This window comes from Mirounga angustirostris, unplaced genomic scaffold (assembly GCF_029215605.1).
Source record: "Mirounga angustirostris isolate CCGP_5_RB_7025 unplaced genomic scaffold, mMirAng1.0.hap1 SCAF_2, whole genome shotgun sequence".
Lineage (NCBI taxonomy): Eukaryota > Metazoa > Chordata > Mammalia > Carnivora > Phocidae > Mirounga > Mirounga angustirostris.
Genome location: NW_026991710.1, coordinates 88,001,713 through 88,015,312, shown reverse-complemented (window position 1 = coordinate 88,015,312; position 13,600 = coordinate 88,001,713).

Sequence of the window (13,600 nt, the reverse complement as noted above, 5' to 3'; positions counted from 1 at the left end):
TAAATCCCGAGTTTAATCCTGGGTCATCAGTTTTTATCTTCTCAGTCCAATGGACCCCTTTGATTAAAAAAATATATTTAAGCTATTTAACAAAGAAATTGTGAATTAAGAATAAAGGGATAGTGAAATGGTAGAAATTTTAATAAGGATTTAAACGGTATTTGCGTTGTAAAAATGCAATCCTTTTGAAAGCTTTGATGAATAATTTTTCTGGAGAAGATTGACATCTCTCCTCCATAATTATAAAACATTTTAATTATAAAACATTTTAATTTTAATAACCAGTGAGAATAGTTATTTCTGTGAATTTTTTCATTTATGCATTATATATTTCTTTCCAATTACCTTTGTACACAGAGCTGCTCTAACATTTTTTCATTTATAAATTACCTTATATAAATTATATCAAGTAAATTTTGGTGCATAAACATCATAAAAGATGAGGGAATACTCATCCCTTTAGCAAAACAATATGGTCCAGATTCTTGTGAATCTTTTTTGCAAGATGAAATATTTTATGTTAAGTGATTAACTCATAAGAATACCATATTTTGTCATTGTCAACCACTATTCTAAGCAGTTCAGATATATTAACTCATTTAATCATTTAGTCTTCACAGCAACCATATGGAGTAAGTACTACCAGTATCCCATTTTATAAAAAAAGAAACTGAGGAACATGGAGGATCAGTAATTTGCCCCACATCACACATCTAGTGAGTAGCAGAGCCAGATTCAAGCCTAGGCAATCTTCTCTGAACCAGCTTTATAGTCTATAAGAATAAGCAGTCTGAACATATGCCGACAAATCTTGTAACACTCTGGAAGCAGTAATATTCAAAATGGGGGCAAACCTTAAAAGAGGGCTGTGTAGAGCTTCCCAATCTGTGCATTACAGATAGTTAACAGATTCATCTACACATTTAATTCCATTAGTCCCATGGGCAGCCTCCTCTTAGTTCCTGGGAGACACTTCTATTTACCCCAGTGTGGTTTATTATTTTCTATGGGTCATCTGACATGAAAATGGTTAGGAGTACTGGTTCACTCTATCAGTATACTAGTATATCCTTGGTATACCATCAGGGTACATTGGACCCAGTATTAGTTCTTGAGTTTCTTTTTTGGTCACTGTATTTGTAAAGATTGATATTTCATGAATATTATGCTTTCTTAGATTTTCCAAAGAACAAAGAGAAGAGCTAACAAAAAGAAGTCTGCATGTACAGAAGAGAGAGGGGTAAAAGATCAGATTTACTCATAGAGTGGGAAGGGAGAGACATAGGGGCTCAAATGGAAGCATTATTTTGGATTAATGCATTATTTTACTCATTCAACAAATATTTATTGATGTCCCATTATTACTGGGCCCTTGCCAGGCTCAGAATAAAGCAGTGATTATTGTAGACAAGGGTCCTAATCTTCACGCAGCTTAGAATGTAGCAGGAAATATGGACATGAAACCAGTAATTACAAGTTTGGTAAATGCTATGAAAGGAGAAAAATATTTCTGGATCTCCTTACCTAAATACTTCTCCTCTACTTTTCTTTAAGCATTCGTGAACCCCAGGGCTTTCTCCTGGGTGCTCTCATCTTTTCACTCAAAGCCTCTCTGAGGAATCTCACCTAAATCCAAAGGTCACTTAGCCAGCATACACGGTTGTTTTCCAAATATGCATTTCTTGCTCTATCTCTCTCCTGAAACTTAGACTGATATATTCAGCTGTATGTTCTAACTTTATCCACTGAAGTCTAGTTGGCATTTCAAACTCAACGTGACTGAAAACGAACTCATTTTTTCCTCAAAAGCTGTTTTTCCTAATGTACTCCTGATGGTAACAAGTGGTGATATGATCTATCCATTTCCCAAGTGAGAAGCTTAGGGGTTCCTAGAAACACCTCCATCCCCTTCAGCTTCCACCTCTAATTGCCACAGAGTTCTATCAGTTGATTGTTTCTTCTTTCCATTGTCTTATTTCAGGCTATCATAGCTTTTAGTCTGTATTTCTGCAGTTACCTTTTGTGCTAAATTATACAAGTTAAGTGGTAGGGTTCCTGAATTAGTTGTATGTTTTGTTTTATTGGTTTTGATCAGAGATTATATTAAATTTACTATTCTTGCCTTTTGAAATTTACTGAAGTTTTCTTTGTGCCATCATATATAGTTAATTTTTTTAAAAAAGAACTTATTTATTTATTTGACAGAGAGATACACAGTGAGAGAGGGAACATAAGCAGGGGGAGTGAGAGGGGGGAAGCAGGCTTTCTGCCGAGTAGGGTGCCCGATGCGGGGCTCGATCCCAGGACCCTGGGATCTTGACCTGAGCTGAAGGCAGACGCTTAACGACTGAGCCACCCAAGCGCCCCATATATAGTTAATTTTTGACAATGTATTACTAGCATTGAAAAAAAGTGCCTTCTTTGGTTTTAAGATATAAAGTTGGAAATATATTTTGCCTTAATAATTATTCTATTGAAGTTATTCCTATCAATACTTTTTTTGTCCGCTTGATCTTCTATGGACAGAGAGAGGTAAAATAAAATTTTGACCATTAAGGGTTCGTCTATTCTCCTTGTATTGTTTTGCTTACAAGTGTCAATGCTTATTCAAAGTTCCCTGTGATTCAAATTGTTTCTGTCATTTCTTTCTTTTTCTTCTCTCCAAGCAACAAGAATCAGCCTCTGTAAGATTGCTTGCCATGCAGAGTCCATCTAATTGACCCTGCTTCACCAACAGATCATTCCAGGGAGAGTAGGGAGTTTGAGTGATTTCTCCTTCTTTCTGGTTTCTTCTGGGCCCAGGTAAAGTCCTTGCACACATTTGCCATTGTTGCAAATAAGATCCTGTTAGGGTGGCCCTCCGGGAGGACGACCTGTTTTGGAGAGTATCACTGTGTGGCCTTGTCCGAGGTGCAGCTGTAGACATCTGTCTCTCTTGGAGTGTCCCTCACTGTGACATTCACTGCATCTGGGAGCCTTTGTCATTTATTGTGGTTCAAAGTTATATACAGTTTTATTGAAATGGTATTTATGTTCCTGTTTCTCATTCTATTTGTGGTTCAGGGGTAATCTTCGAAAGGAAAAAGGAGTAGCATTTTTTTTCTATTCCACTATATAAAACCCTAAAATACCATGGTTGTCAAGCTGGCTTCTCTATCTGCAGACTTGTTCTCCAATTCAAGTTCAACACTGCTTTCAGAGTGAGCTTTCTCAATGAAAGACTGATCAAGGCACGTGCTTGCTTAAGGCCCTTCTGTGACTTCCTACCACCTTCAAGTTATAGTTGAAACTCCTTCACATGACACAGGATGTTCTGTGTGGTCTGATGCATGAAAATCTTTAGCCTAATTTCCTCCCCCCCTCCTCAACACACACCATACTGAACTGTTTGTAGTTTCCCAATTGTCCATGTTCTTCCTGCTGCCTTGCTTTTGTATACTCTATTTGCTTGACCAGGCATGGATGCTTATATCCGAACCCAGCTGAAGTATTGCATTCCCTGGTCTCTTTCTACGGTCTCATTCACAGGCTTGAGTGTGTGCTTTGATAGTATCCATGTCCAAATGCCATGTTACTCCTTTATTTACTGAATTTTTATTATGTACCAGGTCCTGTTAAAATCTTGGGAGTACTGGGGCGCCTGGGTGGCTCAGTTGGTTAAGCGACTGCCTTCGGCTCAGGTCATGATCCTGGAGTCCCGGGATCGAGTCCCGCATCGGGCTCCCTGCTCAGCAGGGGGTCTGCTTCTCTCTCTGACCCTCCTCTCTCTCATGCTCTCTCTCTGTCTCTCTCAATAAAAAAAAAAAAAAAAAAAATCTTGGGAGTACAGTAGAGAATGAAACAGCAGTTCTACCCTCAAGGGATATACAAGATTAGAAGGGATTTTAAGTTTTTGCTTATCATTTCCTTCGTTAACATGTGGACTTCTTGAGTGCAGGGATTGCATTTTTAATCTTGTGCCTGAAGTGCACTGGAATATAGCAGATTTGCAACAGATGCTTACTGAATGAACAAATCCCAAGGGGTTTGTAGTAGTCCCGGGGAGGGCATTTGGGTTCCTGGTCCAGAGCAAGGAAGAAGTTGCCAAATGTGTGACAGGGGTTGTGACACAACTCCTGTAAGTGTTGAGTTTTGACGATGGAAGGGTTTTAGTATCGTTCAGCTTTCTAGATGGGGCTACAAATTGAGGGGATGCGGAGGGGCGAGCAGTGGAGAGTTAAGTTTCTGCAGCCCATTCTGAAATTTCAGCTGAAGCATTGTGATAGAGCACAGGCTACATTCCAAAAGGAGCTAGACCATCTGCTAAAACTTCAAAGATGTGAAAAAATGCAGAGAGTGAAAACAGATAGGGTTTTATGAGAAGGCTTTGGGAAAAAGCTGTGCCGTGAGTCTCTTCCTCCTTCTCCCTACCCAAGGTGGTGATGGTGGGGGGTGCTGCTTCTAAACTCACTGTACAGGGGCAAGGGCTTCGCTGAAGCCCATAGGGAGAACTTTCTTTGTGTGCCCTGGAACAGGAGGACACAGTGACGTGGTGACTAGCATGAACCTGAGAAAGCTGGGGCAGCTCATAGTAGCCAAGCAGGCAGCTGCATCTGGGAAGCTGCATTTCCCTCTGATGGAGGGATCAAGGTGCTCCAAGGACCATGACACTTGAACTTCTGGTGGGAATGGCAACCTTGGGTGTTTTACAAAGAATCCTGACTAAGAGAGCAGCCCCTTGGGCCGATGTGTCCCCAGCAGGAAGAGGCTGTGGGGACTGAGGCGAGGGGAAAGAAGGGCAGCCTCGTGAAGGAGAGGCATTGCCATTTCTGTGGTAATCACAGTTTGCGAAGCCCAACAGGGGAATCTTTCAGGAATCCACAGTGGTCTCTGTGAAAGAAAGAGAGATCCAGATATAAGCACCCGCCAGGCCCAGAGAGTGAGAAGACACCTTCTGTAGTGACAAGTACCATCAAGTTTTCAGTCCCTCTTACCACTTCCTTACCGGTCATGGACATAGCAGGGAAAGACAAGAAAGCCAGCGTCAGTTCATCTGGGGCAAATGGCTGACTCACAGAAGGCCCAGGCAGGGGAACAGGAAGAGTCTTAAAATTCAATCAAATTTGGAGTTGTGAATCGATATTGGTTTGAGAATCCTAATTTCTGAATCTTGATCACATGATCTGAAAAGTCTTGAGGACGTGCTTCCAATAGAGGCAAGTTTAGGATCATCACCACAGGCAGAAGAGGTTTAAAGCCACAGAAGGATACCAACATAAAACTGTATGATTATACCCTAGGAGCCCTGCTTGTTAAACATACCAACTACAAGTATGTTTAGGAGCATCAGCTTACAAATGGTAATTGAAATAATAGCATGAGATTGGTGGCAATGGACTGTTGAATAAGGTGACTAGAAGGTTTTGTTCAGGACCCTGGGGGGGTCATGAATATGAATAGGATGGGCAGAGGGAGAAGAATGTAGAGAGCGACAAGGCATTGCCAGAGGTGGGGGAAGGCAAAAAGAAAATGGTATCATGGAAATAGGGAACCTGGAAGATCCGGGTTCTGTGCAACCTGAAGCTTATTTAGTTAATACAAATTAGGTAAAAAGTGGATATTTATTTATAAAGGAGAAAAAATACCAAAAACCATTATAAAATCTAGAAAAAAGAATATGACATTTTTGTTTTAGTTAACTGTTTAACACCTCTGTGTAGTATTTTCCTTATGCTTTTTTTTTTTTTTAAAGATTTTATTTATTTTTTGGAGAGCGAGCGAGAGAGAAACAGCATGAGAGGGGAGAGGGTCAGAGGGAGAAGCAGGCTCCCCGCTGAGCCGGGAGCCCGATGTGGGACTCGATCCCAGGACCCTGGGATCATGACCTGAGCCGAAGGCAGACGCTTAACCATCTGAGCCACCCAGGCGCCCTTCCTTATGCTTTTTGACTGCATTATTATTTGCCTCCTCTCTTTAGAAAGACAGAAAAATAATTCAGTTTTTAGGATGGCTGGTAAAAGCTCAGTTTTTATTACCAGTAACTTACTATTAAGAATTTTACTATTAGGAATTTTTATTATTATGAATTTCTTTTGGCTTTATCATTCATTATGATTAATAGCAAATAAATTTTTAAGATTATTATCAAATTTTAGAAGAGTTCTCTAAAGTTTCTTTCACACATGAATGCTAAGATTTCAGGACTTTTAAAGTGTTCCCATGTAGTTATTGTGGTAATTTTAAAACATGTTTACAAGTCCTTTGACTCATCTCCCATGAGAGGTAGAGTAGACTATGCCCCGTCCTCTTGAATCAGGGTGGGCTTGTGTCTGCTTCAATCAATAGAGTATAGTGGAAATGAAGTTCTATCACTTCTGAGGCTCAGTCAAGATCATGCATTTTGCTACTTGGTTACAGGAATACTTGCAGCTGGAGTCCTGTGCCTGGATATTAGAAGTTAGAATGTTAGAAGTATGACTGCATAGGAGTGCCTGGGTGGCTCAGTAGGTTGAGCTGACTTTTGATTTCGGCTCTGGTTATGGGCTCATGGGTTGTGGCATTGAGCCCCAAATCAGGCTCCATGCTCAGCGGGGAGTCTGCTTGAGACTCCCCGCTGTCTCTCCCTCTTTTTCTGCCCCTCCCCCTGCTCTCTCTCTCTCTCAAATAAATAAACAAATCTTTAAAAAAGAAGTATGACTACATAGAAGGCACCATGCTGTGAGGAAGCTCAAGGCACATGGTAAAGCCATGTCTAGACTCTGATGGACAATCCCAGATGAGCCCAGTCTTCAACCATCCCATCCCAGGTGCTAGAAATGTGAATAAAGGAGCTTCCAGGCTCGCAGCCATTTGAATCTTTCCAGCTGAGGCCCCAGGCATGGTATTGCAGAGATAAGCCATCCTTGCTGTGGAAGTCCAAACTGCCAACCCACATTTAAAAAACTGTTTTATAGGAATAAGTTTTAAGATGGTTTGTTACATGGCAATAAATAACATGAAGAAATACTAGTCTTAAACTCCTTGGTTGTCAATGTTTTTCTCATGTTAGTGGCATGTTATTGAATGTTATTTTCTTTGAAATTTTTCTTGTCAAATCAGCGAGAAATTAATAAAAATGAGTGCAGATGTGATGGAGCAAGGCCATTTCAGGCTGAGGGAAAAGCATGAACAAAGATGTGATCTGGTAAAGATAAGGGGATGAATTTGAATCGAATGCAGTGAACATATAGGGTGGCAGTGGGGATAAGACTGGAGCAGTGCACTGAAGCCTGGAAAGGAGGAGGGAAAAGGTGTCAGATGCTAGAATGTGCCCGAGAATAGACTCTCAGATTCTAAGGAGAGGCTGAGGACAGACTAAGTTAAGGAATCGGGGGCTTGCTGATGGATCACTAAACAGGCGAAGGCAATACAGTGTTTTGTAGGTTGTTAGTATAAGAGTTAGACAATCCTTATTTGAATCCTACCTCTGCCACTTACTAGTCTATGAGATCTTGTTAACACTTAATTACATATTACGTTGATTGTCAACCACACAAATATATCCTTCTAAACCTAAGCTAAATGTATTACCAACTGAATTTCTCCTTAGCTAGATCCCCCAAATGTCTACGTTCACTCAAATGCCACATAACATGAGGAGAGTGTGCTGAAGGGAGAGTCAGGGTGGATAGAGACAGCAGTCTTAGTTAAAGTTAAACATCTCACCTTTTCAAGTAAAAAAAAAAAAAATGATCATGGGAATACATTATGAGGGACTATCCCAGCATGTTGGTTCTTTTGGCCCAGCATGTTGGCCTGGAAGCTTATTCTTTTTAAATTTCATGATAGATCTCCCTTTGCTAACGGAGATGTATGTTTTTAGAATTAGATGGGGTCAGAATGATAAAGGGAGTCCAGTAGCACTGGTTTTGGCAAATAAGAGTTGCTGAAGTATAAGATTGGTTTCCATGAAGGGGATGTGGTGTATGAGGATGGAAATCATAATAGTAAAGGCTCAAAAGTGAAGTGTTTAACTGGATGAAATCCTGGACACATCCTTCTGGACCTGGGGTTTAATCTTTTTTTTTTTTTTTAAATTCCTGATTCAATGTCTGGATATGAAACTTTCTTTATATGGTCCCCCAAATATCAATAAATTAATGAAACTTCAAGACCTAAAATTGTAAATAATTTTTCAATTGGTTAGGAAGGCCCACATGCTTGTTTAAATTTTGAATAAAGGAGAAGGAAACCAGCTGGGCACATCTGGTGGCAACTAATAGGAAACACAGCCTCATCAGAAGAAAGTGCTTTGTCTGTTTCAGCAGCTGGATTCTGCCAGAACATGCACTGCTGCCAACTGCTGGATCCTCTGATGGAAGGGAATCTGCTTTTGTCTGAACAGCAAAAGATGACCCAAGGTCCTAGGGGACCTTCCGAAGGCCCAGACTACTCTCTACTTTCAGAAAACTGGATTAGGGAGAGGAAGGAAAGATAAAAGGCCTTAGATAGATAAGGAAGTGGAGGCAAAGAGAGAAAGTTTATTTTAGAATGGAAAAGTCTTGAACTTGTTTTTGAACAAAGGGGAAGGAAAGAGGTAAACTAGCAAATGGAGAAACAGGACCTGGAGGACATAACTAGCAAAGCAAGGGGGGTGGAAGAGGACAGAACAAATGACAGGTCAGAAAGTTGAAATTGAAGATGATTGTCATTTGTATCTCCACTGATTTTCTATCTACTTGTTTCACCAGTTGTTATGTCTTTTGAGATGAACTGGTCCTTTATAATAATGGAAATGGTCCTGTTAATATTCCTTATTGTAGAGTTTATTTTGTCTTCTATTAACATAGCCACTCCAGTTTTCTTATGAGCCGTGTTTGTGTTGTATATCCTTTTCTGTTCTTTTACATTCAGACTGGCTGTATCTCTATATTTAAAGTGGGTTTCTTGGAGATAGCATATAGCAGACTCTTGATTTTTGGCCAGTCTGACAATCTTTGCTTTTTAATTGGGGGGTTTAGATTGTTTACATTTAATGCACTTGTTGATATAACTTGGTTTAAATCACCCATCTTGCTATTCAGTTTTTATTTGTCCCATCTCCATATGTTTTTTATTATTTTACCCCTCTTTCTTTTTGATTTTCTCATTATTCCATTTTAAGTATTCCATTTGTTTATTTAGTTTATTTCTATATTAAATATAGCTCTAGTTTTTAGCAACTGCTCTTGGGCTTATAATATACATCTTTAACTTTTCACAGTTTACCTTAAAAACACTAAATTGGTTTACATTTGAGGTAGGAAGCTTATAATTGTGTATTTTATTTCCCCTCTCATTCTTTGTGCTATTGTTTTAATCATTTATTTATGTTCTAATCATTTACATATGTTATGAACAACACAGTGCATTGTTGTTATTTTTTCATTAAAGAGTTAACTTCTAAAGAAATTAAAAAAAATGTCTTTATGCTTATCCACATATTTATCATTTTTGGCATCCTTCATTCATTTGCATGGTTTGCAAATGGATTTGCATCCAAGTTTTCATCTAGTGTCGTTTGCTTTCTGCCTGAAGAACTTCCATTAACAATTACTTGCAGTGTAAGTTTGAGAGCAATAAATTCTCTTTGTTTGCTCAGTATAGATTTCTAGGCTGATCTTTCTCCCTCAGCCCTTAAAAGATGCCATTCTGTTGTCTCCTAGCTTGCATAGTTTACAATAAGAAGACTGTAATATTTTCATTTTTGTTTCTCTGTATGTAATGTGCCCTTTTTTCTCCTGTTGCTTTTAAGATTGTCTCCTTATTACTGGTTTTCAACAATTTGATTGTTTGCTCTGGTACACTTTTCTTTGTGTTTATCCTGCTTAGGGGTCATTGAGTCCTAGAAATTGTACATTTGTAGTTTTCATTAAATTAGAAAAAATCTTTTAGCCATTACTTCTTCAGTTATTTTTTCTGTCCCTCACCTGCTTTTCTGCATAATTGTGTCTCCAATTATACATAGGTTAGAATATTTCATATTGTCCCTTGGGTAACTATGACTCTTTATTTTATTTTTCAGTCTTTTTTCTCTCTGGATTTCATTTGGATAATTTCTATTGTGTCTTCAGTGTTAGTCATCTTTCGTTCAGCTGTGTCTAATTTGCTTTTAATACTATCCAATGGAATTTTTATTCTAGATGCTGTATTTGTTATATTTAGAAGTTCTAATCAGATGTTTTTATGTGTTCCATTTGTCTGCTTATTGTATTCATAATTTCTTTTAAATCTTTGAGCATATTGAAAATCACCATCTTAACTTGTTTGCTAAATCTGTCATCTCTGTCATGTCTGTTTTCTGTTTCTATTGATTGATTTTTCTTTTGTTATGGGTCATGTCTAGATTTTTTTTTTTTTTTTTTTGCATGTCTAGAAATTTTCTTTTTCCAATGCCAGACATTGTGAAGTTCTCATTGTTGCCTGCTTGATTTGGTTGTGGCCTTTAAAGATTGTTGGACTCCGTTTTGGCAGGCAGTTAGGGTGCCTGTGGATTAGGCTGATCCTTTCAAGATTTGTTTTTAAACTCTTTTGTGCAAGTATAGAATAACCTTTATTCCAGGGCTACAAGGTATAACCTTTTGGGGGTCTCCACTCAATTCCCTGTGTATGTAATGGGATCTCTTCACTCTGAATTGTGGAACTATTCATGATGATTATCAGTCCTGTGTGCTCTGAGAATTGTTTAGCTTACAGCTCCCTGGTAATTATTCTCTTCCCAGACTAATAGTATTTTATTCTAGGCATGAAAATTTGTTATTTATCCAAAGTCTCAGGGAATCTTTATGTAGATTTCTAGGACTTTTTGTTCCTCTTTTGTACTCTGTTCAACAAATCATAGGCATTCAGTTTCTCTGTGCTCTGATTTCTGTCTCTTTAATTCAGCAAGACTTCCAACCTCTATTTGTATTCTCCCTCCCTAGTCTATGATCTAGAAATTTTCCCCAGTCAAAATCTGGGGCAATTATAGGATCACTTCATTTGTTTCCCCTTTCTGAAAGATTACAGCCTTGCATTGTTGTCCATGTTTGAAAAAAGTTATTTTACCATTTTGCCTAGCTTTGTAGTTATTTATAATGAGGGTGTAACTCTGGATCCTGTTACTCACTAATGGCTAGAAGTGAAGAAGATGCAATGATTTTATCCAATGGTTAAAAGAGGTGACAATTTGTGGAAGAAAAGTTAAATTTGGGATTATTTATGAAAATATATGTATAGGTATATGCATTGAATGGTCTGATCTTATAAATGTATACCTAGTGATTAAAATTATTATAAAGCAGTAGTGATATTTCATAATACAGTAATGTTTTTAATTTCTCATAATAGGTTCAGAATCTTTGTAACATTTAGTATAGAATTTATGTGCAAACTTATTCCTTCCTAATAATGTTGAATTTCCAGTAAGTAATTAAACGAAAGAGGGGCATTAAGGACATTTATTTTTTAGAAATGTGAGTTTTCAAGGAAAGCATCAAAATTATAATAAAAGAAAAATCAGATTTTGTGATATTTTCTTACATTTACTACTCTGTGTTTGTGCATGCATGTGCTTAATTATATGAATTTGCAGGCTTTCAAGATACTTTTTGTAATTAGGGATTCTAAGGGTCTTAATCTATTTACCACAATATTTAAACATAGTGGAAAATAAGTTCAACTGCAAATTTACTATCAAATACCTTACTGTTGATACTCTTATGCAAAATTTGAATGTTAAAGGTAGAGATTACTTTTTTTTTTTTAAAGATTTTATTTATTTATCTGAGACAGAATGAGAGAGAGAGAGAGAGCTCATGAGAGGGGGGAGGGTCAGAGGCAGAAGCAGGCTCCCCGCCGAGCAGGGAGCCCGATGCGGGACTCGATCCAGGGACTCCAGGATCATGACCTGAGCCGAAAGCAGTCGCTTAACCAACTGAGCCACCCAGGCGCCCCTTGTTTTTGATATTATTACAGTCTGCTACTTTGTCATTCTTTACTGATCTCTTCAGATATTTATAACAACACTTAGCATTATATAGCAGCTAGAGTTAATTGGGATCCTGTATTTCCAACTTTAGTTTCTCCCTTCAGCAAATATAGCTCCTAAGTCAGAGGTTGTACACTTTTGTTTTGCAGGCCTGAGATAGCCTGTAGACATAATTTTTCAGCCTGTACATGGTTGGCCTATATAGTGTTTTTTTCTACCCCCAGAGTAATCCTGACTTTCAACAGTTTTTCAGAACTGCCCACTTCAGATGGGGCATAATTTCTCCAGGTTGTAATTCTCCTAATAACTCCTCATTCTAGCCACAATGTTTATTTAATTCATTCAACATGTATTTATTGTGGCCTTTGACCTGGCCTCTTTATACCTTTATGTTACATGTTTGATCCCTGGTCCAGGGTGAAAGAGAAAGCTAGAGATAAGAAGAGGGAGACAATTTCAAAAGACTGAAAAAGTAACACTTCTTTAGGTTTACACATCGTTTTTGTAGTTTTCATTAAGGTTATGGATTTAGGAGCTTTAAGGTTCTTTAGAAGAGGGACCAAGCAGTTGGTATTCATCTTAGCTCAGTGCTCATTTCCTCAAGTGATTGGAAGTGAATAAGGGGACAGATAAAACTGCATTCCTCAACTAGAAAAAAATAGAGGAAAGATTGGATCCATAAGGAAGTTGGTAAAAAGTAACTTTCTATGGAAAAAGAGGCTAGAGGTAGAGAATACTATTTTTTTCCCTTTGTCAACCAGAGGCAAAAACTTGCTGCTCCCTTAATTTGAACCTTTGTCATGTCCAGACGTTTGTTTAGAGAAAAACCTGCTAGTACCATAGTTAGTGATCCAGGACAGAAAAAAGTTACTAGGCAGAAGATAGACTCCCTTTTGATGGATATAAATGGGAAACATATAAAAGGAAAGTATGTGAAAAGATATAAGACTATTTTATTTTACATTTACCTTGGAAGAAGAAGAAATCAAGAAGGCTCAGAAAACATTTTGTTCTCAGAATGTTCATTTCTTTCTACATCGATTTGCCTTTCCTTTGAGCAGCATGGATACTCTGCATTGTGAAACATAATGTGTTTGGAGAAGCAGTGCTAAAGGTTGACCCATCTGGTAGGAGAACTTGTTCCCTTTTTAAAAAAACCTCGCCTGTGTGTTATGACATCATTCCTTATAAAGGTAGAGATAGATTATTGTGCACATATAACATAATGAATTTATATGAGATATAGTGACTATCCCATGAGTGAGGGAACAAGACATAATTTGGAGTTGGAGCCTAGAGTGATTTATGAAGGTCATTGTCTTACAAGTTCAGATGCTTTCCATATGGCGTCGGAGAAACCCCCTTATGTACTGTATGTATAAAACATATGTAGCAAATTAGTTTCACTTACATTTTTCCCTTAAATATGTTTTGGTTTAAAAATGACAGTGTCTTTTGTTTATCTGGTCTATAAAATACTACACTTTTTTTTTTTCTAAGAGAGGAGTTATTTGTTAATAAGAACTGAGAGTTTTTAAATGCTACAGACAGAATCGAGTGTGAACCCTTATGACACTGGGCCTGGCTGTGGCTTGGGTGCCAGAGTCTTCCATTTCATTGGATTTATGGCTTAAC